The following is a 25,732-nucleotide window of genomic DNA, read 5'->3' as shown; positions in this document are numbered from 1 at the left end:
TTCCAATATTTATACCATTTATACAAAAACTTACATAAGCATGTTTAAGTGTGTTAACAGCAGTGTATATTTTGGTCCCATCCATATCAGTGTCACTCTGATTTACTTAAAATAGGAGCGATAGAGAGAGAAAGAAGGAGGGAGAAAAAACAAACAAACAAGAGACAAAGAGAAGAGAGAATACATATGAGTCCTAGGAGAATTTTAGAGTGTAAGGCCTCATGCACACAACCGTAGTTATGGTCCGCATCCGAGCTGCAGTTTTTGTGGCTCGGATGCGGACCCATTCACTTCAATGGGGCCGCCAAAGATAGCAAAATATAGCATGTCCTATTCTTGTCCATTTTGCGGACAAGAATAGGCATGTCTACAATGGGCCGCCGTTCCGTTCTGCAAATTGTGGAAGGCACATGGGCGGCTTCCATTTTTTGCGGATCTGAAGTTTACGGACCGCAAAAACAGACATGGTTGTGTGCATGAGGCCTAATGCAGACCTTTTCAGGGCAATTGGAGCACTTTTGATTCAAGTAGAATTTTCTAACTGATTCATTAGAATCGGCCTTGAATTGAATTTCAAGAAACTTAGGGCTGTTTCACATGAGTGAGTCCATTGTGGGAATCACGCTCCGTGTGTGAGTGTGATCCTCCACTCTGGACTTGCAGGAGCGCACGGCATTATAATGCTATGTGTCTCTGCATGGCCTTTTTCCCACAGAATCATAGTGACATAAAGCTGTCAGTATGATCCTGTAGAAATAAGGTCAAGCAGAGGCACATAGCATTATAAATCATGATAATTCCGTGCGCTCCTGCAAGTCCAGAGCAGAGGATCACACTCACACACGGAGCGTGATTCCCGCAATGGACTCGCTCGTGTGAAACAGCCCTTAATGTCAAGCTGTCTGCACAGGGGAGTTTGCTTTCTCAGGGGATGAGACCTTTCTGCTGCAGCTGTTGGCAGTTGAAGGATGTAACTGAGCATGTGCTTCCATCTCAGTGAGCAGGACAGAGAAATTAGAACATCAAACAGCAGGTGGTGCTATACAGATTGCTTTGAATACCTCAGTATCTATAATACATTTTTAATTACATGCAAATACAAAAGTATTCGGATCCAGATGCTGGGACAACCCCTTTAATGTAAATGTATTTGCATATTAAAATGAAAGTTAATTTGTTATAAATAAATAAAAAGACTCTCTTGTGGTGTGCAATGCACTATGGGGGAGATTTATGAAAACTGATGTAAAGGAAAACTGGCTTAGTTGCTCATAGCAACCAATCAGATTCCATCTTTCATTTTCCAAAGGAGCTGTAATGAATGAGTAATGAAAGGTGGAATCTGATTGGTTGCTATGGGCAACTAAGCCAGTTTTCCTTTATACCAGTTTTAATAAATCCCCCCTCAGTTTTTTGTTGTTTGTTTTTTCAGATTATTTACACTATGCGAAATCCAAGAGACATCATTGTATCTTTGTTCCATTTTACCAAGATTCTCAAAATCTTTGAACCTACTGAAAATTTCCAGAATTTCATTGAAGACTTTATACAGGGAGAAGGTGAGATATTTTCTTAAAGCAGTATAAAATAAAAAAGACATTATTTAAAATAGATTTTTATTAAAAACACGTGTTTTTTACTTTTCATTTGAATATCCACATAAAAAATCCTAAAATATGGCAGTTTATTTCACCCCCCCCCCCCCCATGGAAGCATACACTACGAAGGGAATTCTTCAGTCTTTGACATCCCTGTCTCTGCCAGAATATACGTCCAATATATGACGCGGTCAAGGGCGGACCGGCCATAGTCCCTACAGGGAAATTTCCTGGTGGGCCAATGCCCAGGGGTGCAGCTAGATACTGCCGGGTTTGTAACAATCGGATGCTATCAACATTATTGGGAGCATCATGTACTTATCTACTTAGTTGGGTACCACAGATGCCCTCCTGAATTACCATTATCAAGATGGCTATACAGTTGAATACCGCGGCGGGCACAGAGCCTCATGTCTTCCTGCCCTGCTGTTCACCCCATCTGTGCACGAGTGTGCTTTGCATAGGTGGCATGCTGGAGGACCACTCTGAACTGTGCCTACAGTGTAATCTGTGAACAAGGTGGAGGATGAGGAGGACATTGGCACAAAAATCCCACCATTACAACACAGAGGCCGCATTGCCTTCACCTGGCTAAGTTGCTGGTGTCCCTGGGCTGGAACCACATTTACCCAGTAGGCTGTAAAGGACTAGTGATAAGCAGCAGGGGCAAAATTCGAATTTGCGATATTTCGCGAATATTTAGGTGAATATTCGCCATATATTCGAGAATTTGTGATCTCCAGAAAATTTGCATTACGAAAATTCGCAATCAACACTACTCCTAAAATCAAAGATATTGCAGCCTTCTCATTGTCCCACAAGCTAGAAGAAGGAAGGGATCATGTGTACTGTTTAAAAAAAATCTCAAATATTAAAAATTACAAATATATCACTATATTCTAAATATTGGCGAATTCTCGAAGTGCAAATATTCGCGATAAAAATTAGCAATTCGAATATTCGTGATCAACACTATAAAGGACATATATTGTTCTTGACCATAGTTACAGTTCCACATGTCAGCGCTGGCATGAACTGTACCAGATGCCGACAGGCTCAAGGACTGGCCCACCTTCTGCTCAACATATTTGTGCAGGACTGGTACAGCTTTTTTAGAAAAGAAATGATGACTTGGGACTCGCCACTTTGGGTGGGCACAAGCCATCAATGTTCCAAACTTCCATGAGTCCACGATATGGAAATGGGGGGACTTGGCCAGGTGCACATACAGTGCACGCATACTATTGTCTCATTGCAATCACCTTGGTGTTCAATTGCTGGCCAGAGTAGCAGACATTCTACCTCGGGCACGTTTGGCTCCAGATCTCCCACTGCTTCCACCATGCTGGCTCATCGGAACGCTGCCACCCTGATGCTATCTCACCAACATTCTGCCACCCTCACCCTCTGATGATGATGCTCCCTCTTCACCTGGCTGCCAAGTGCGATCGGCTACATGATCATCCACTACTGTCTACTCGATACTTATGTCACCCTCACCAGTCTCATGGCCACGCCCCTGACCGCTCGCAAAACACATGCTCCCACCCAACTGTCATAATTGCTAGTTGTACACCTAAGGGAGGATGCAGCGGGCCTCTCCTCCAAGTCTTTGCTGGCCTGTAGCTTCTGACTGTTGTCACTAAGCCTATCCTCGCTGAAAAGTGGAGCAGAATGCATCCTGCATTATTCCCGATCAGAAGGAGTAGAAAAAGAGAGAGGCAGTTTCAGGACATGTGAGGGCACAGAGATTGTTTCTGAGCCATGCCAACTAAGTGTGGTGTCAGAGGAACCCACCGATTCCTGACTGTGTGTATCTGTTGTCACCTGAGATGATGTTGAAGAGCGAGTCAACCATTCCAGTACACGACCACTGGATGACAGTGGCAACTCTGGCCTGTTGCATTAGACTCATTACACTAATGATTCAGTTACTTTACACTATTGTTAACAGACAGTTGCTTGGGCCCTCAAAAGGAACAGGCAGTGGCAAAAATCTGTTCTACATATATCTTTAGCACCACCTAGCGGTGACTGATGCGAAGTGGTGGTTTACCAGCCTGTTATAGGAATTATAGCAATATACACAGCAGAGAATGACATTCTGCTAATACCCTTAAACATACAGGGCCCCATTACCACTGAGTGGGACACTGCAAATTCTTATTGCCTTTTGCTTACTTGAGGGCAGGAGGAACAATGAACACACAACAGGATATCAGACCTGACACCAACCATATGTTTTAACATATTTTTCGATTTCCAGGTTCTGGGTCAGAGTGGTCTAGCCGTTCATTAGACAAATTCCTGCTTTTTAACTAGACAGTTAGCTAATAAGACGACAAGTACCATGAATTTGAATTTGTTCATTGTCGTATAATACCTGTTAGGATAACCCCATCTGACTATTTATTCAAGCCTGTGCCAACCAATGTTAGGTGTCAAGTCTCACTCTTCTTGTTTAAGAGATAAATAGGGATAAACAAACTTGTGTTTTCAAGTTTGGTGTGCAAGGTTCGGGTTATCTAAGAATTCCATTATGGATTCCGCTACCATGGTCCATAATGGAATTCTTAGATAACCCAAACCTTGTACAGCAAACTTGAAAACACAAGTTCCCTCAACACTAGAAACAAACTCTCATAGCTGTATCCACATGGCCCAGAAGGACCCCAAGGGTTTATTTCCTTTTCTCCAGAAATTGACTCTTTTGTAGCCAGTATCATACAGGCATTTTACATATTTAGTTCAATAACAATATAGTTTGGAAAAAAAATGCTAAAAAGGCTTAACCTTTGTTGTCTTTCAGCTCCGTATGGATCTTGGTTTGATCATGTAAAAAGCTGGATGCAGATGAAAGATGACAGCAGATTCTTCTTTATTACATATGAGGAGCTTATACAGGTAATAATAATACGACTGTATAGGACACCATGCAGTGCCAGTATGCAAGAGGTTCAGCTCTGTGTATGGGGCCTAGAACCAGGTACAGGATCTCATCTGAGAATGCACCAATAAAGAGGCAGACACAGGGCAATGAACTGCTAGTTTGACACTAGTGGCACAACTTTCCAGCAGGCTGTTCGGCACAGAATCCCAGGAATCGTCCAAACAAAAAACGCTGCATGCTGCGGTATTTGTCTGGCTGATTCTCAGCATATTTGCCCGGTTGCAGCTGGACCTCGACTGGACCCTATTATAGTTATTGGGGCTGGATGGCATTCTGGCAGTATCTGCATCTGTAAACACTACTGTAAAACTAGCCTAACAATTTTAATCCAACAGGAACCACAACGCTTGATGGTTTCAAGTAGAATAAGTACAAGGCTTTTTGGCTGCAGAGCCAATTACACTCACAGGGCTTGAAGTTTCCTAATGAAAATAGTACAGGTTCTCATAGAGGTAACACAGAATACTAGTTGTAGTCTCTCATCAGAGGAAGGATGGCCTCCCAATACAATCGTAGAATCAATATGGAACCCCTTTAAGACCTGTCCTTCTGTCTATCTGGCAACACCCCAAAAAGCCCCCAAATGCCCACTTTAGGGCAGTGCTTGCATAAGTCCCATTCTTTTTGCTGCATGGTTTATGTGATTGTCCCGGTTCATGTGGACCTGTCCCCATATACATTAGCCTTGTACAGATCAGCATAGCGTTGTGACAGTTATGCATTAACAAGTAAAAACAGCGACTAGTGTTGAGCGAAGCACGCTTCGGATGCTTCATCCGAAGTAACTTCATTCAAAACTTTGGAATAATACTGCATGGAGAGCCATCTCCGTACAGTATTAGAATGCATGGGCTCCAATGACCTGAAGTAAGTTATACGTGAAGTCGCAAGTGACTTTGTTGAATAACTTCAGCAGTTGATTATTAAAGTGGAAAAACACATTAAAACTTGAAACCGAACTTGGCTTCTGTTCCAACTAGTACCTCGGTTTCAAGTTTTACAGTGGTTTTCCACCGAAGTTCTTTAATGAAGTCACATGCAACTTTGCGGATAACTTACTTCGGGCCCATACATTCTAATACTATACGGAGGCGGATCTCCGTGTAGAATTATTCAGAAGTTTTAATTGAAGTGACTTCGGATGAAGCATCTGAAGCGCGCTTCGCTCAACACTAACAGCAACATCCATCTGTAGAGAGAACTGTTTTGGAGTTGTTTCTCCTCATTAGTACAGAGAAGGTTTCTGGTAGAAACTAGGGCTAGATATTGGATTTCTGACATAGATCTGCCAACGGATCCAAACATGGATTAGCCTCATTGGTATTTAATGGGACTAATCAGCAGTTTTTCCATTTTTAATCTGCGGCAATAATTTCAGCATGCTGTGGGTTTTCATTCTGCACAGAATTTTTTCTACTGCATATGTATAAGGTTAAAAAAAAACTGCATTCACCTCTATTAACTGCAGCAGTCTTAGGATTTATTTTAGTACAGTTTTACAGGTTAAATAGAGTATATTTAATAATTTCTAATGATGAGGAAGCTTTCTCATTACTTGTCTAAAAAATTAGTACATTGATGTGCGTTATACATTATATATGTCTGTACATAAATATGATTTATTTCAGGATCTCCGTGGCAGTGTGGTGAGAATCTGTAAATTCTTGGGGCAGGAGTTAGACGATGCCCAGATTGACCTAGTTCAGTTGCTGAAAATGCAACCTTCAAATCCATGAAGGAAAACACAATGTCAAATTGGAGTCAAATGTCAACTGATGTAATAGACCAATCAAAAGGATCATTCATGCGTAAAGGTACATTGCATTTTCCCATCGCATCGCTGTCAAAATATTGTTTAGTAAGGAGATTTTAGTGTAGATATGATTAGGAATAGCATCTCAAATTTTTTATTCCCTGACAATGCTTGTGCAAGACACAGTGTTGTTGCTGAGGTCTATAGTCATATAGGTTTCCCCTCTATCCCCCCGGGAAAACTCAAGACCAAACTTAAGAGTTTACACTGATTGTGCAGTTGTAAATACCAGTTTTAGGCCTTGCGGACCATGGTGTGTTTTGTAGTCCGCAAATCGCGGATCTGCAAAACACGGATGGCGTTCGTGCGCATTCTGCAATCTGCAGAATGGCATGGACAGCTTTTAATATAAATGCCTATTCTTGTCCGCAAAGCGCGGACAAGTATAGGACATGTTATATTTTTTTAGCGGGGCCACGGAACGGAGCAACAGATGCGGACAGCACACGGAGTGCTGTCCGCATCTTTTGCGGCCCCATTGAAGTGAATGGGTCCGCATCAGAGCTGCCAAAACAGCGGATCGGATGCGGAGCAAAACAACGGACGTGTGCATGAGGCCTTACATAGGTGTTTTGCAGGGTAGATTATAGTAGATGATGTCTCTGATGTCACTTTCCTTTTTATTCCCCATCTGGCCCAGACCTCCATAAAGACTTCTTCCAGCCACAAGATCTGTCAGTAGAGTTTAATGCACAGAGACTTTTGTCTCATTCGTTTTCAAGTATCCTTCCAATCTTCCCACGTCTCATCCTAAAGCAGACTGTTGCTTACCAGAGTAAATAGCTGATCAGAGAGCATCCTGAAACTGCCACGTGCCTGGGGATGTGAGCGATTGCATCCTCTGTCACTGCAGTTGTTACACCACTGCATTAATGCCTTTCTGCAGTATGACATAACTATGTCTAGTGTGTGAGTGATTTATTGCATCTCAGCGTACAGTTACTGTGTGGTCAGCGTAGGATTTGGAGATTAGTCTACACTATCCACAATCCAGCTGTACAGCAAGACTCCTATACTATTGCTGTGATAGGAGACAATGCTGATCCCTTAGGTACCATGGTCAATCGCAATCATGGAATCTATGTGGTTAGACAGATGGGTAGTCATGTCAGCCATGGGCCTAACACTGTTTACAGATGGATGTCTCTTTCTTTTGGAGGAGTCTCTGGTTTGGTTGGTGTGAAGTACTTTTCTTTCTTTTAGAGGAAACTAGTTTAGAAAATAATCTGTGTATATAAATTATGAAAGAAGAAAGTAAAGTGGAGAAATTTCAAAAAAGTTCATACTTCTAGGCTAGAGTTTGAAACTTGCTAATATACAGTAAGGTTTAGGAAAATTTCAGTCCATTATATACATAATGAAATATTGTAAAATCAGATGGATCTCTTAGGCTACTTTCTGGATCTGGCAGGGTTCAGCAAAAACGCTTTTGTTACTGATAATACAACCATCTGCATCTGTTATGAACGGATCCGGTTGTATTATCTTTAACATAGCCAAGACGGATCCGTCATGAACTTCATTGAAAGTCAATGGAAGACGGATCCGTTTTCTATTGTGGCAGATTGTGACAGAGAAAACGGATCCGTCCCCATTGACTTGCATTGGGGGTCATGCCGGATCCGTCTTGCTCTCCCAGGACAGAAAGCAAACTACAACATTTTGCGGTTTGCTCTCCGATATAGGAACACCACTAAACGGAACAGAATGCATTTTGGAGCATTCCGTTCTGTTCAGTTCAGTTTTGTCCCTATTGACAATGAATTCGGGGGGGACAAAACTGAAGCGTTTTTTTTTTCGGTATTGAGCTTCTATGACGGATCTCAATACCGGAAAACTAAAACGCTAGTGTGAAGGTAGCCTTATCAGAAGGACAAAGCAAAAATAAATCACAGATTCTACCAATTAATAATAATAACATTTCACCTACTATGTGCTGGAGTCTACCCCAATTAGAATCTGCTGCTAAACAGTGTCTGCATGACTTGTGTAGTGAGTAGGGTTGAGAGAATTGAAGTATCCAAGACGGACTTCGATCCGAATTTCAGGCCATCTTGGTTGAAGACCATAAATTGGATATTGGATTTTAACCTGCACTAAGAAAATAAATACTTTTTTGGAGAAGCTGGACTCTTTCTTTATTTTTCAGTTTAATGAAAAGGAAATAAAAAATGTCATTATTTAGCATAAAATTCATTTATTGTGCACACAGTAAATACAAATATAAAAAAATACACATATTAAATATTCACGACCATAATAATCGGACAGATTTATTAGTGATGAGCAGGAGGTGCCATATTCGATTTCGCGATATTTCGCGAATATTCGATTGAATATTCTTAATATATTCGTCGAAATCGAATATTCGTAATTTTTCCAATTATCGCGAATAATATGCGATTTAATTAATTGCGTATTGCGATTTTTTTCTTTTAATAGTATAAGGCAACGGTATTTTACGAAAATTTGTAATATTGCTCTAACTTCGTCTTTTAGAATATGACGAATATTCTAAAAGACGCAGTTAGAGCAATATTACGAAATTTCGTAAAATACACATATAGATTGTAATTTAGCTAATATAGTGCTATAATCATTTTTTTCTCAATTTTTTTTTGCCTCTTCTGAACTTAAAGGGGTTCTGCACTTTCAATTAACTGATGATCTATCCTCTGGATAGATCATCAGCTTCTGATCGGCGGGGGTCCGACACCCAGGACCCCCACCGATCAGCTGTTTGAGAAAGCAGCGGCGCTCCAGCAGCGCCGCGGCCTTCTCACTGTTTACCGCCGGGCCGCCCGCCCACGGACATCACGACTTGTATCAACTAGAGTGGGCGCGGCTAAGCTCTGTTCACTTGAATGGAGCTTAGCCGCGCCCACTCTAGTTGATACAAGTCGTGACGTCAGTGGGCGGGCGGCCCGGCGGTAAACAGTGAGAAGGCCGCGGCGCTGCTGGAGCGCCGCTGCCTTCTCAAACAGCTGATCGGCGGGGGTCCTGGGTGTCGGCGGGGGTCCTGGGTGTCGCCGATCAGAAGCTGATGATCTATCCAGAGGATAGATCATCAGTTAATTGAAAGTGCAGAACCCCTTTAAGTTTTGTAAAATATGTACACTGTTAAAAAAATTACTATAGCAGTATATTAGCTAAATTACAGTCTATATGTGTATTTTACGAAATTTCATAATATTGCTCTAACTTCGTCTTTTAGAATATTCGTCATATTCTAAAAGACGAAGTTATAGCAATATTACGAATATTCTAAAAGACGAAGTTATAGCAATATTAAGAATATACGTAAACAGTTGAAATCGCAATTCGATTATTATAACTTGAATTAATCGAATTGCGATTTCAACTTGGACCTGTTTTACTATGGTTGCTGCTATATTCCATATTCGTTAATTCTAGCCTAATATGGAATATAGCAGTGCTAAGTTGAAATCGCCATGCGATTACTTCAAGTTATATTAATCGCATTGCGATTTCAACTTAGCACTGCTATATTCCATATTAGGCTAGAATTAACGAATATGGAATATAGCAGTACTAAGTTGAAATCGCAATTCGATTAATTCAAGTTATAATAATCGAATTGCGATTTCAACTTAAGCACTGCTATATTCCATATTCGTTAATTCTAGCCTAATATGGAATATAGCAGTGCTAAGTTGAAATCGCAATGCAATTACTTCGAGTTATATTAATCGCATTGCGATTTCAACTTGGACCTGGTTTACTATGGTTGACTTCAATGGCTTGGTAGAATTAGCGAATATGACGAATGTATTCGTCATATTCCACAAAACGAATATACGAATGTATTCGTCATATTCCACAAAACGAAGATATTCTCCATCTTCGTTTTAGCTACCTATTCATCAACTTCGTGAATTCTAGCAATCATATAGGAAAGTTGACTATAGAGACAGCTAAGTTTAATTCGCTATGCGATTATATTACTTCGCTTTTTTTTTTAAATAAATAGAATAATTATAATACCTCATAATTATTATAATTATTCTATTTATAAAAAAAAAGCTAAGTATTATAATCGCATAGCGAATTAAACTTAGCTGTCTCTATAGTCAACTTTCCTATATGATTGCTAGAATTCGCGAAGTTGATGAATAGGTAGCTAAAACGAAGATGGAGAATATCTTCGTTTTGTGGAATATGACGAATACATTCGTATATTCGTTTTGTGGAATATGACGAATACATTCGTCATATTCGCTAATTCTACCAAGCCATTGAAGCCAACCATAGTAAACCAGGTCCAAGGTGAAATCGCAATGCGATTAATATAACTCGAAGTAATCGCATGGCGATTTCAACTTAGCAATGCTATATTCCATGCTCATGGAGCGTCCCCATCACCATGGGAACGTCTCCATATACTAGAATGTACTGTCGGATTTGAGAATTACGTTGAAATCGCAATTCGATTATTTCAAGTTATAATAATCGAATTGCGATTTCAACTTAGCACTGCTATATTCCATATTAGGCTAGAATTAACGAATATAGAATATAGCAGTGTTAAGTTGAAATCGCAATTCAATTATTATAACTTGAAATAATCGAATTGCGATTTCAACGTAATTCTCAAATCCGACAGTACATTCTAGTATATGGAGACGTTCCCATGGTGATGGGGACGCTCCATGAGCACGGAAGTCGGCAGAAGCGGCAACGGGCACTGACTGGAGCATAAAAAAAATATATATATTCAATTTCGCGAATATATAGCACTATATTCTAAATATTCGCAAAATCTCGAAATCGCGATATTCGAGAAAAAAATTCGCAGTTCGAATATTCACGCTCATCACTAAGATTTATCAAGTTGCTGTCACGGCGGACGTACACTTAGTATCAAAGATAACACACCAACCAGGCTCTGGACGAGAGACAGGGGAAGGGTCACCTCCTAGCTTATCCCTGACCTCTTTCCCTGCACTGCTCAGCCCACAGTTGACCTTGAAGGTAGGTGTACTAGTGTCCTCCAGCCTGGGCTAACAAAAACCCTGAACTCCCTAAGATGGTGAAGTGGGGAGATAGGAGCAGTCTGCTCGCACAGAACCTGGATGGACAAGAAGACACAAACAACCGAACAAGCAATGACACTTATCTCTGAGAGCAGGAACAGACAGCCAACCTTCTCTCCAAACTTCCCAGACAGAATGAACAGTATAATCCGCTCAGGGCACTGGGCAGTGTGCTATTTAACCTAAAGACCCCACCCAGTGCACCTGAGAGAGGCGGATCCAGCACGGCTCCAAAGCAATCACTAAACTCGTGCTGCTATCCTGGCTGACCTCCGCACATGGTCAGAGTGGAGCATGACAGTTGCATATTGTGAAACATTAAAAAAAGCCAAATGTCACCCTTTCTATGTTTCTGCAGCAAAAAAATTACATAAATGACGCCATTAAAGATGTGCGAATCGAAGTTGACGCACCGAATCCGAATTTCCTCACACTTCATGGCAATAAAGTGCATTTTTTCCTAAAATAGCTGCTGCACGTGTTAGGACATGGAGCAAGGAACTCTGGTAACGAGGGATCACCCACAATGCCATGTATGCAGCCAATCATCTGCCAGCCAGCACTGTAAATTATAGCCCTATAAATAGCTTCAGCCATCTTGGATTCAGCCATTTTCCAGTGTACTTAGTGCAGGGAGAGACGTTAGCAGGCGCTAGGGACAGTGGTAGAAAATACTTTAAAACTTTTATTTTGCTATATAGAAGTTCAGGGAAAGGATACGGAGGAATCATTCCACAGTATTGAAGCAGAACAGCGTTCAGTAGGGGAGGTTACAGCCTGGGTAATAGGAACAATCCTATTACACCTTGGTGCACTGACTGGGGATCCAAATAGCCGTTATACAGCTCTGTAACTCCAGCAAACCGTTCTTGTTATTGGGGTGCAAGTGCTGTTTGATACAGGCATTAACAGGGTTTATTACAAGAAAAAATTTCTACGTGTTATTTGTGCAGCGACCAGGTCCGGAGGGGCAACACGTGAGGCTACGGTGGACCGATGAGGGTAGTAGTAGTTTTTGGTACTCACGGTTAGCAGAGCCTCCCTGGGCTGGGCACTAAATCCTCCGGGGCACTCTCTATTGCAGGGAACACCAGCCAGATGGAAGTTGAGGTGCCCTTGATGTAATGGGTATGCTTAAGGTGTTTGGTGGCTGGACCCCTGTGTTCGTGACGCCAGCGCTGTTAGGTGCAATAGAAGTTGGTAGAAAGGATAAGGAGTCAATTGTAGTAAACAACAGAACTTTTACTAAATCACTTGTCTTCATTTAGTCAGTACAGTGCACGTATATGGCAAAGCAATAAATCCAAATAGTGGTTCAGCTGTTTTCCTTATACCAGGCTTGACAATTGTAAGTTGATGAGTTTTCCTTCCTTCTATAGCTTTCTATTCTAAGTCCACATTCTAGTACTCAGGTACTGAATATAATAAACTTCTTACTTTGTTGAGCAATCCAAAAAGGGCGTTCTCCCTCGTGGCAGGCAAACTCTCTTCTACGTTATTTATGCAGGATGCTCCTATGAAAAGGTTCAGGTCCACTATGTCCATAGAGGCATGTGATAAAGGAGAATTCTGTGCACTAATCATCCGGTTGTGTCCAGGTACCTTTAAGTTCCTCCGAGTCACTGTTGCTTGTGAAATCCATTGGATAGTTTTAGCTCTAATCTCCACTAGACTTTCTCTATATTCAGACATAGACTCACTGGTCTGTGCTGTTCTGCTGCAATACTGTTCTTGGTCTCTGTACTCCCTTGGCCTGGCCAAAGCCAAGGGGATAAGATGACTGCTACATTGTGGAATGCTCTTGTTCACCTCCTCCATTACCCTCCTCTCCTCACTTTCAACCTTTCCCCTTCTTCACTAACTTTTTATTAGCAAACCCCAGGATATACAGGTGAAACTCGAAAAATTTGAATATTATGCAAAAGTCCATTTATTTCAGTAATGCAAATTAAAAGGAATTGGATTATTGCAGCTAACTAATCCATATCCCATGAGCAAAGGGTACCTCAAAATTGTGACTTTGGGGTTTCATAAACTGTAAGCCATAATCATCCAAATTATAACAAATAAAGAATGAATGGTGAGGAGGTAAGTAAGGAAATACAGCGGCACTGCTCCTGTATAGATGACACTCCCACCTCCTGCAATCCGGAACTCCTGAACTTGCGGCTGTATCGGGGGACCCAGATGCTGTGGTGCTCAGCGTGGTGAAAGTAGTACAAAGCAAGGAATGTAGATAATAGACACGCGACACTCACCAGGGTCGATGCTTCATGGATGCTTTATTTGCTGGTAAGCAAGATAGCGTGGGGTGCACAGGCTGGGGAGCAGACAGGCCCGGGTGTGGTTAGGCGGTAACAAATAAAGTTTTGAAATATCTCGCTTTGCATGTAATGAGTCTATACAGTGGCATCGCTACAGGGGGGCAAGGGGGGTCATTCCTCCCCCCCCCCCGGGTGCCCACCCCGCTGATTTTCTAATCGCTGCTGTGCCTGGCCGGCCGCACTATTGAGTGACTAAGTGATTCAAGTACACACTACAGACAACAGAGATCAGATACACAGACATGAGTCACATGACAGATGGGGGTGGGGCGGCGTTCGGACCCAGCAGAGGCAGACCGTGCAGGGCGGGTGCAGACTGGGAGTGCGGCAGCAGCAGAGACGAGTTGACGTCACCACGTAAAGCTGCGTGCCTGCCCGCCCGCGCGAACGCTTGCTTCTTCGGCTACTGCATCTGCTGCTAGTGAGCCTGTCTCTGTCCACTGCCCATCCCAGGCCCCAGCTTCGGACTGTCGGACAGGAGAGGAGGACTACAGTGACTGTGTGTGGCAACTTCCCAACTCTGCCTGGCCCTGCCCTGGCCGGCCCCGGCCCTAGGCAAGCTAAGAGAAAACAAAGTAAGAATAAAAAGTTTTAAAAAAAGTATGTACCCCCACTACCTCGCCTCATGGCCTGCCTGCTTGCGCCCAGCCCCTCCTCAACCCTGATACCCCTATAACTTAGGGGTATCAGGGTACATTATACAGGGGTAATATAACTAAGGACCCCTGTATAATGTCCCCTGATAGCACTGAGTCCTCCTCTGTTATATTACCCTTGTATAATGTACCCTGATACCCCTTAGTTATAATATTACCCATAATGTCCCCTGATACCCCTCAGTTATATAACTGAGGGTAATCAGGGTACATTATACAGGGGATAATATAACTTATATTACCACCGTATAATGCCTGATAGGCCTTCTGAGTAACTTATATTACCCTTGTATAATTATGTACCCGGATACCCCTTAGTTATATGATCCCGGCGGGGTCATATAACTAAGGGGTATCAGGGTACATTATTATACAGGGGTAATATAACTCAGGAGGCCTATCAGGCATTATACGGTGGTAATATAGCTTACATTACCCCTGTATAATGTCCCATGATAGCCCTCCTCAGTTATATTACCCTTGTATAATGTACCCTGATACCCCTCAGTTATATTACCCCTGTGTAATGTACCCTGATACCCCTTAGTTATATAATATAACTAAGGGGTATGAGGGTGCATTATACAGGGGTAACATAACCGAGGAGTGCTATCCTATCAGGGACGTAATACATGGGTAATGTAAGCTATATTACCCCTTTATAATGTCTGATAGCCCTCCTCAGTTATATTACACCCAATGTACCCTGATACCCCTTAATTATATTACCCCGGCACCAGGGGCGTAGCTGCAGGGGAAGAGGCTGCTTTGGGGCCCTGACCTAGAAGGGGCCCATCCAGGAGGAGGAGGACTAAAAGATTTTGTCAGGGCCTCCTCAACAATATTACACTATGAAAAAATATACAGATAGTACAGACAGAGTAAGAAAAGGATGGAACATCTGCCGGGCCTGGTCTGTGAGAGAGATCTTTACTAGCCACAGGAATGGGGGCGGCATGAAAGGAAGGAGTTGCAAAAAAGTTAGTGGGGGAGGGGTGCCTCATTCAAAAAATTGCTGTGGGGCCCAGTCATTTCTAGCTACGCCACTGCCCGGCGGGGTCATATAACTAAGGGATATCAGGGTACATTATTATACAGGAAAATTATTAGTGCCCCCCCCCCATTTTTGACTGTGTATCTTCTGTGCCCCCCTATATATTGATCCTAGAGTCGCCACTGAGTCTATCTCATATGTTAGTTTCACCTTTTAAGTTGGATTACTGAAATAAATGAACTTTGCACAATATTCTAATTTTTCGAATTTCACTTGTATATATGAGTGATGCCAGCACCACCTAGGGGCAAATAGATGTAAAGACACTAAACAGCCTTATAATAGGAATTACAGCTTGATACCACAATACATTAATATGACAGTTCAAAAGTTTAAAGTGCCCACATATAACACATAGTCGGACACTGCATGTGCCCTTGTGCAGTGCAGTTATACGTTCTAAAGCATTTTTTGCCTTGTATTAGTGGGAAGTAAAGGGCTTATTAGCCATTGTGAGGTGAAGTGAGAAAATTACAGCCCTTTTTGGTGTGTATATATATTTTTTGCTGTTCTGCAGTGCAGTTATATGTTCTACAGCCTTTTGTGGCATAAATAAGTAGAAAAAAGTAAGGGCCTATTTTCCATTCAGTGGTGCAGTTATATGTTCTAAAGCTTTTTGTGGAGTGTATTAGTGGCACAAAAAAAGTATTTGCCGTTGTGTGGTGAAGTGAGATAATTACAGCCCTTTTTGGCATATATAAGTGACAAAAAATATATATTTGCCTTTTAGCGGCGCAGTTATATGTTCTAAAGCGCTATTTGGCGTGTATAAGGCCTCATGCACACAACAGTGTTTTTTCACGGTCAGTGATTTGGCTTCAGTGGTCCGTGTCCAATTTTGCTTCAATTGTGTTTCCTTGTGTCTTCCTTTTTTTTTGTCTGACAGGGGAAAAAAAAGGAAGGTTAATGAAAAGTGTAATTTTATTGCACCAAGGTCTTGTAGAAAAAAAACGGACACGGAAGTGGACACGGATGACATACCAGTTGTGCATCCGTTTTTTTTGACGGACCCATTGACTTGAATGGGTCCGTCCTCCGTTTTCCACTGACAAGAATAGGACAGGTTATATTTTTTTGACGGACTGGAATCACGGATCATGGACGCAGAGAAAAAACTGAGGACTATCAGTTTTTTTTCACAGCTCCATAGAAATGAATGGGACCTCCACTAAACTGTGAAAAATGACGGAACGGACGCAAATGAATACAACAGTCGTGTGCATGAGGCCTTAGTGGCACAAAAAATAATTTGCCGTTATGTGAGGAAGTGAGAAAATTACAGCCCTTTTTGGTGTGTATTAGTGGCAAAAAATATATATTTGCTGTTCAGCGATGCAGTTATATGTTCTAAAGTCCTTTATGGTGTGTATTAGTGGCATCATTTTTTTTTATTGTGTGGTGAAGTAAGAAAATGACTGTCCTTTTTGGCATGTATTAAAATATATACAGTATATATATTTGCTGTTCAGTAGTGCAGTTATATGTTCTAAAGCCTTTTTTGGTGTGTATTAGTGGCAAAAAAAATAAATATATTATTTGCCGTTCAGTGGTGCAGTAATATGTTCTAAAGCCCTTTTTGGGGTGTATTAGTGGCACAAAAAAAGGATTTGCCATTGTATGGTGAAATTATAAAATGACAGCCCTTTTTTGGCGTGTATTAGCGGCACAAACATATATTTGACGTTCAGTTGTGCAGTTATATGTTCTAAAGGCCTTTTTGGTGTGTATTAGTGGCAAAAAAATATATATTATTTGCCGTTCAGTGGTGCAGTTACCGTATATGTTCTAAAGCCTTCTTTGGCATGTATTAGTGGAAAAAAAGGACTCATTAATTGTTGTGTGGTGAACTGAGAAAATTACAGACTTTTTGGGGTGTTTTAATTTTCTTTTTATTCATTTATTTGATCTAACAGTATGTCAGACAGAGAAGTGCCATGCCCTGCACAGGGAAGTGGGAGAGGCTGAAATGTTTTTGGCGCAGGCACAGTTCGCAGTAGAGTAAGGGGGCAGGAATCGCAGTGAGAGGCCTGAGCTACCGGTGACATCTAGTGGTTGTGTCTTGACCAGCAACCCAGCGGTTCTTGAATAGTTGACTAGGTCATCCACCTCATCCCAAGTGACATCAGACACCCCCAACCAAGAGTCTGTGGATTCGTCATACACAACCCTTAGGTGGCGTGGCCTGGAATCAGGCCCTGTGCCCTCACCTTTCCTCAACCTGCCTCTGTCCTTTTCTGTTCCCTCAGCTATAGAAGTATTATATGCTGTGGGCTCAGGTCCACTATACAGCGAGGACAAGTGTAGTGTCCCACTACGTAAAGGTGGGCACAACTCAAGGGTCAATTGGGTCATGTTGTTCTCCACCTCCTGTGGAACATGGTCATGGTATTATGTATTGCATTGTAATGTGTATTTTCATGATTATCTCCTGTGTACCAGGCCTGTTAGGGGTGTAGGTTCTCCTCCCAAGCTGTAGAGGGAGCTAGGGAACCCCCTAGTATATATAGTTAGGCCCAGACAGGAAAGAGTCAGTCCAGTCTAGTCCAGGAGGCTAAGAAGGTCATTCTAGCCTGCCTGAAGTGCTGAGCAAGTGAAGCTCAGAAGTTAGTCCAGGAGAAGAAGTTTCCTCCTGAAGTTATCCTGCATCTTGCAAAGTACAGAGCAGTGCTAATTCTACACAGCCAAGTGGAAAGCTGAAAGGCAGAAGGTTATTTACAGCGAGTGGATTTAGACCAGAGGAAGGTTTCCCTTCCAAGGATAAAGCCAGCTATTAGGCATCCGGGCCTTGGAGAAAATCAGAGAGGATTCTGCAGAAAGTACAGCCTGATCTGTGAGTTTATTCCCTCTGAGTTATCTTGCTAAGATTCTACCTGCCATTTATGTAAAGCCTGCCTTATACCATTACCCTTCATATGGAACTAACTGAAGCCTGTACATAGTTTAACTGTTCAGTAAAAAGGAGTTCTGGTTCACTACAACTGTTAGCGGCACTGGCATCATGAACTATAAGGGATCTTGCCACAGGCACACTAAACCTGCAACACCCAGGGCACCTCACCTACCACCCGGCCTGGTCCCTATATACAGAGAGTGCCCCCAGAGGATCCATGTGCCAGCCTCTCCATCACTGCTGTACACCTGCCCAGGGTATCCTACAAATTGTGAGTACCAAGATCAACCCTCGATCTGTTAACTGACTCCCGTGACCTCATATTCGCTCCCCCTGAAGGACTGGCAGACTGCACAAGCTATTAGAGGACAGTTAGCAGCTACTGCCCAGCCAAGATGTGGAGGAGACATCCGCCACTACCTCCACTAGGCGGGCAAGTAGTGATGAGGAGACTGCCGTGGGAGCTGGTGTTGCGAGCAGTCAGGCTCCTGAATCAGAGATTTATGAGGAGGACATCAGTGACGTGCAGACAGGACTCGATGATGATGTAGCTGATCGCACTTGGGAGCCAGGTAAATTAGGAGCTTCATCATCATCGGGAGAAGAGGGTTGCAGCTTGCCTGTGAGGCAGTGGCGGAGCCAGCAAGTCGCTAACATGGCCGGGAGTCAGCATGGTGGTAGCAGTGGGAGATCGGGAGCCAAGCGTGCCTGGGTAGAACACCAGCTTCGCACCACCAGGAAGGTAGTGGTGCAGGGGTTCATGGAAGCAGCGGTGGTAGCAGTCAGTGCGTAGTGTTCGGGGTAAAATCACCTACACGGCGGTGTAGCAGTTTTTTGTTAAGCTGCTGTAGGAGGCCATTTGTAGAATCTGTGGGCAGAAGGTGAAGCGTGGCCAGGGTGCCAATGTTGGCACCATAGCCCTGCATCAATATATGCAGCGTGACCATAAAGTGGCCTGGTAGAACCGTGCCTCTAATGTGGTGGTCCAGACTGCCGCAGCAACCGCTGCATCACCCAGTGGCACGCACCCGATTTTAGGCGCTCACCCGATTTCAGCCGAAGGGAACTGTCTGTCCTTCCCATCATCTGCTGGTCCTGATGCTCCTGCTCCACCTCCTACTCTTCGTTAGTCATTCTGTCAGCAATCGATCACCGAGACAAAAGTATGCGTGGACTCTGGATCTTTGAGACAACTGATGGCTTGTGCAGAGCCGAGGTAGAAAGTCCTAAGCCGTCATTTCTTTCCCAAAAAAGGAGTACCAGCCCTGCACACGTATGAACAACAGAAGGTGGGCCAGTCCTTGAGCATGTCGGTGTCTAACAAAATGCATGGCAGTGCCGACGTGTGTTGCTGTAACTATGGTCAGGGGCAATACATGTCCTTTACGGACCACTTAGTCAATGTGGTTCCTGCACAGGTACATCTGCAGCAACTTGGCCAGGTGAAGCAACTTCTGCCTCCACGTTTTCACGTCGTTGGTCCTGCGACAATGTCTGCCTCTGCCTCCTCATGCTCCACTGTGTCCTCAGCCTCCGCTGCAGGGACAATTCACAGTGCCCCTCCAGCATACCACATGTGCAGAGCACATCGTTGTCATGCTGTTCTGCACCTCGTTTGCCTGGGTGAACGGAGTCACACAGGGGGGGAACTGATCCGTGTCCTTCATCAAGAAATCAAATCCTAGCTTTCTCTGCGACAACTCAAAATCGGAACCATGGTGACCGACAACGGGAAGAACATGGAATCGGCGCTGCGTCAAGGAGAGCTGATCCATGTGCCCTGCATTGCACACGTGCTCAATCTAGTTGTCAAGCGGTTCCTGAAGTCTTCCACCCATCTGCAAGACATCCTAAAAATGGCCAGGAAACTTTTCATGCACTTCAGCCTCTTGTACACCGCAAAGCACACGGTCCTTGACAGTGGTGTAGGGATCGCCATAGCAACCATAGCAGTAGCTATGGGGCCCTACACCACTGGGGGCCGATCCGGGCCGCCTTCTGTAGATTTTTTTTTATTTATTTTTTTATTTACACACACACACACTACACACAGGCAGCCAGGCCCGAGCTGCGAACCGCCGCCCACTACACTAGACTAGTGTAGTGGGCGGGGCACAGGCGGTCCGCGGCTCGGGCCTGTCTGGGGAGAAGGAGTCAGGACTGGAGCAGGGTGCACAAGCAGCAGATGAGGTAGGCGGTGGAGGGGGCCGGAACGGGGGCATACCTGAGGGACGGAGGCGGAGCCAGGCACCAGAGCTGCAGGCCCGGCACCAGCACAGGAATCCTAAGTTCCGGAATCTATTGTGAGCTTCAGGGCAGGCTAGGGGAGGGCCAAGGGCGGGCACAATTAGTGGGCGGTCCATCCGTGGCCCAGGCCGGCTCGGGCCTGGCTTGGGAGGAATCAGGAGCAGTCAGAGCAGGCGAGCAGCACAGATGAGGTAGGCATTGGGGGGGACCGGACTGGGGGCGTACCTGAGTGGAGGGACTGGAGCCAGCCAGCCACCAGGTTGGAGAAGCAGCAGAGGGAGGCGGACTCAGGTGGTGGAGGGGGCCGGGCCGCACTGGCGACAGTCAGATTCCCACTCTCTGACTGCCGGAAACCAGTCTGAGCAGCTCAGCAGTGTCTGACTGAGATTGACTGAGTGAGAGTGTAACAGTCTCAGTCTAGCACTGCTACGGCTGCCAGCCTGTGCCTGCCTACGCTGTACTGGACCGGTCCTCTTCTCTCTGCTCAGTGCTCCTGCCTCCTCCTCAACTGGTCTCCACTCCAACTTGGGTGTCACACTGACACTCTAGTTCTGGGGTTTCTTTTCTTCCCTCCCCTGTCTGATGGTGGACACTACAGGGGTGTGTGCTGTAATTAGTAAGTGAGAGTCTGATGATCTGAAGTTAAAAAGAGATGCCAGCAGTGATAAGGAGGGCGCCCCTTCCTTCTTTTGGGGGGCACACTCTAGTTCTGGGGTTTCTTTCCAACCCCCCTTATATGACAGACTAAGAGTACTTTTACACTTGCGGCAGGACAGATCCGGCAGGTTGTTCAGCCTGTCAGATCCGTCCTGTCGCTATTTCGCTGGACCGCTGCTCCGTCCCCATTGACTATAATGGGGATAGGGGTGGAGCTCCGGCGCAGCACGGCACTGGCGGGGAGAGGCCACCGGACGAAAAAGTCGGACTTGCAGTACTTTTCGGCCGCCAGCCTTTCACCGCACAGTGCCGCGCTGCATCGGAGCTCCGTCCCCGTTCCCATTATAGTCAATGGGGATGGAGTGGCAACAAGGCGAAATAGCGGCAGGACGGATCCGACAGGCTAAACAGCCTGTCGGATCCGTCCTGCCGCAAGTGTGAAACTACTTGCAAGTGTGAAACTGCTCATGGCGGTGGGAGATCTAGGATGGGTGTTTGGGTGGGAGCTCTGGAAGGGGTGGGGGGAGGCCTGATAGATATGTGGGGGCTGGGGGGGCCCATACATTTTTTTTGCTATAGGGCCCATGCATTTCTAGCTACGCCCCTGCTCCTTGAGCTGCAGCAGCAGAATGGCATCCCCCAACATAGGCTGATATGAGACGTTTCCACCCATTGTAATTCCACCCTCCGTATATTGGACCGACTATATGAACAGAGAAAGGCCATAAACGATTGCTTGATGATCCAAGCATACAGGAGTAGTCCCCTGTGTATCTTCGATGTCACCCAGTGGCAGCTCATGCGTGACACCTGCCGTTTTCTCAGGCCCTTTGAGGAGGCCACGTTATTTGTCAGTCGCCAGGACTATGGGATGAACGTCATTCCACTGCTTCATGTCCTGGAACAGATGCTGGTAAATCTGGCTGGTCAGGGGACTGGAGACGTGGCGCCTAGATCTCACGGCCACATGAGCCCTGTGGGGGTTGAACTAGAGGAGGAGGACATTGGAGCATAAGCAATGTGTAGCGAAATGGATGGTTTTTATACACAGGTAACAGGGGAGGAGGAGCAGGAGCAGCCAGAGGAGCTACAGACCGATGAGGAAGAGGAGGCAGAGGACCGAACACATCATGGCAGTATGCAGTGGAGATGGAGGCAGGGGGTCCCTTCGAGTCACTTGCACAAATGGTGCAATGCATGCTCACTTGCGTAGTGACAGACGAATTGTCACCATTCGGCAGAGGGATGACTTCTGGTTCTCAACCTTTTTGGACCCTCGCTACCGGTCCAAAATGGGGGCCTTTTTTATACCCACTGAGAGGAAGGACAAACTGAACTACTATAGAGACCTCCTATGTAGTCAGTTGGCTGCTGCTTATTGCGTCATCCTTCATCCTCTCGCAGATCTAACCGGGAGGGGCCTTCTGTGCTCACGTTCCTCTGCCATGGCTGATGTGGCAGGGTAGAGGGGTAGGAGCAGTTCCAGCTATAAAGGCTATCTGCAGCCAGGAAATAGCAGTTTTTAAAGAGATTCGCCACAAATAAATTTGGATGGAACCACATTTTTTTCAGAAAATTCTGCGAACTGTCCGAATCGAAATTTTTGAGAAATTCGATCATCTATAGATGTCATTATTAATATGTAACCCAGAATGCAAAAAAAATGAACATTTCTTCCCACAAAAAACAAGGCCTCAGACAGCAATGTCAATGAATAAATAAAAACTTATGGCTTCAGAATTGCAGAGAAGTATCAATAGACACTAGATATGCTGCTATATGGTGCTCCATGTGTTGCTGTATTTTGTATACAGGGAATAACAGCTGATGGAATATAGCGTAACTTTTTTCCATCATAATATGCAGTCATAGCGAGTACAGTAAGGCCTCTTTCACACGAGCGTGTTCGGATGCATGGCGGAAAACCTGTGCGAGTAGGTACACAATTGCAGTCAGTTTTGACTGCGATTGCGTTCCTCATTGTTCGGTTTTTATCACGCGAGTGCAATGCATTTTGCACGCACGTGATAAAAAACTGAATGTGGTACCCAGACCCGAACTTCTTCACAAAAGTTCAGGTTTGGGTTCCAGGTTGTGTAGATTGTATTATTTTCCCTTATAACATGGTTATAAGGGCAAATTAAAGCATTCTGAATACAGAATGCATAGTACAATAGGGCTGGAGGGGTTAAAAAAAATGTTAAAAAATTTAACTCATCTTAATACACTTGTTTGCGCAGCCGGCATCTTTTCTGTCTTGTTCTGTGAGGAATAGGACCTTTGATGACTTCACTACGCTCATCACATGGTCCGTCATACCAGGGTGATGGATCATGTGACGGACCATGTGATGAACGTAGTGACGTCATCAAAGGTCCTATTCCTCACAGAACAAGACAGAAGAGATGCCGGCTGCGCAAACAAGTGGATTAAGGCGAGTTAAATTTTTATTTTTATTTTTTAACCCCTCCAGCCCTATTTTACTTAGCATTCTGTATTCAGAATGCTATTATTTTTCCTTATAACCATGTTATAATGGAAAATAGTAATGATCGGGTCCCCATCCCGATTGTCACCTAGCAACCGTGCGTGAAAATCGCAACGCATCTGCACTTGCTTGCGGATGCTTGCGATTTTCACGCAACCCCATTCATTTCTATGGGGCCTGCGTTGCGTGAAAAATGCACAAAATAGAACATGCTGCGATTTTCACGCAACACACAAGTGATGCGTGAAAATCACCGCTCATGTGCACAGCCCCATAGAAATAAATGGGTCCGGATTCAGTGCGGGTGCAATGCGTTCACCTTACGCATCGCACCTGCGCGGAAATTTTGCCCGTGTGAAAGGGGCCTAAGCTCGATAGAAGTCTGTAGCACCTCATGTGTATTATAAAATATAATAATAGTAATAATAAATTATAATAGTGAATTATAAAACAATGCCATAACACAATAGATGCAAACATTATATATGGACTAAGTGTTTACTCTGATATGATAAAATCTTATACTCTCAGTCAATCTTTTTTGATCAAAACACATCTGTGTCTGCCTACCAGAGCCAAGGTGGTCTCAGTCAGGCCGGTTCTACTCTAAACCTTCCTATGCCATTGGGCATCTTTGTTTGGGAGAGCAGGTAAATAAAGTGTGCTGCTCCTAGTCCCCTCTATGTACATCCAGCAACCAATGAGAGGAGGAGCACACACAGCTATATGTACCACCTATTCCAGGTCGCCTGTGGGATAGGTGGGGCAAAACGTGCACAAGAATGCTACTCCCAGGATAAAATAGGAGCACATTCACACTTGAAGGTGCCACTTCTTCAAGTGTATACTACAGACTAAACAAAAATCACAGAAAAAGATAACAAATAATCTGCAGGATATAATAAATGAATATGTGGATGTGCAAGGCTACATTTTTTCAAAGAAAAAATCAAAGAAAATAATGCACACACATAATAAAACACAATAGATGCAAACATTGCATATGGACTAAGCCCTCATTCTGATATGTTAAAGTTTGAGCCAAAATACAGTATTTTGATCAAAACACATCGGTGCAATGTGTTATGGCTACTCCAAGGTTTATGGGGCCTTAGTCCTATAAGTGCATTCTGCAAATTGTAACAAATTGGAAATATACTTGGAAATAAGAAAGAACAGAAACACACCTTTCTAATGGAGCCTGAGAAGGCAATTTAGAAAATCAATATTACTCTATAAAGGCATTCTATAGCCATGTAGACAACCAGACAAATAATTCAAGATGTTCTTATCATTGCAGGAATATCTGGTGATTGGAAGAACCATTTTACAGTAGCTCAAAGTGAGTACTTCGATAAAGTCTACCAAGAGAAGATGAAAGATGTCAATATAAATTTTTCCTGGGAACAATTATCATAAAGTTATCAAGTTGTGCCATAATTTTTTTTTAAATCAGAGGTACCTGCTTGATTAAACTTGTTTTACCAAGGGTGGCCTACTGTCCATAAATTCAGAGTTGTCCCTTAGAAAAAGAGAACTATGTCTAAAAAATAAAAATTTATATATATATATATATATATATATATATATATAATTACACACGCACAAACACACTATCTAGGGTTTTTGGCCAAATTGTCCACAAAAGGAAGGTTGGCCATGCGGAAATTTTGATTATTTATCAGATTAAGGGCTCCTATACACTCCCCCAAGGAGTAACAGGAGTTTATATAGTGAAGAGTCAGCAGTACACTGTAAGCTTTTTGAAGCTCTTGGGAGTCTGGATGCAGTGTGAACAAGCTAGGAGTTTGGTTTGGCTGGTATACTTTATTCTTGTCAGTAGTGATGAACACTAAAATTTGATTTGGCTGCTTTGCCGAGCTCCTACAAGAAATTCAACTGGTTACAAAGCACTTTGTCACGAATTGCATTCCATTGTATGTAGCGTGTGCAATGATCGGAAACGGCGATCGCGCCATTCCCCGTCATTGAACCTCCTCA

The 25,732-nt window shown here is 43.8% G+C and overlaps 1 pseudogene; it reads left to right on the top strand.

Annotated features, from left to right (window-relative positions):
• The window catches only part of LOC122926133, a 91,717-nt pseudogene extending 66,567 nt beyond the window's left edge, over window positions 1–25,150 (top strand).
• Window positions 25,151–25,732: the final 582 nt, after the last annotated feature.

Source organism: Bufo gargarizans, chromosome 2, assembly GCF_014858855.1.
Source record: "Bufo gargarizans isolate SCDJY-AF-19 chromosome 2, ASM1485885v1, whole genome shotgun sequence".
Lineage (NCBI taxonomy): Eukaryota > Metazoa > Chordata > Amphibia > Anura > Bufonidae > Bufo > Bufo gargarizans.
The sequence above is the reverse complement of the archived record's forward strand: the minus strand, read 5'-3'. Positions and strand labels throughout refer to the sequence as shown.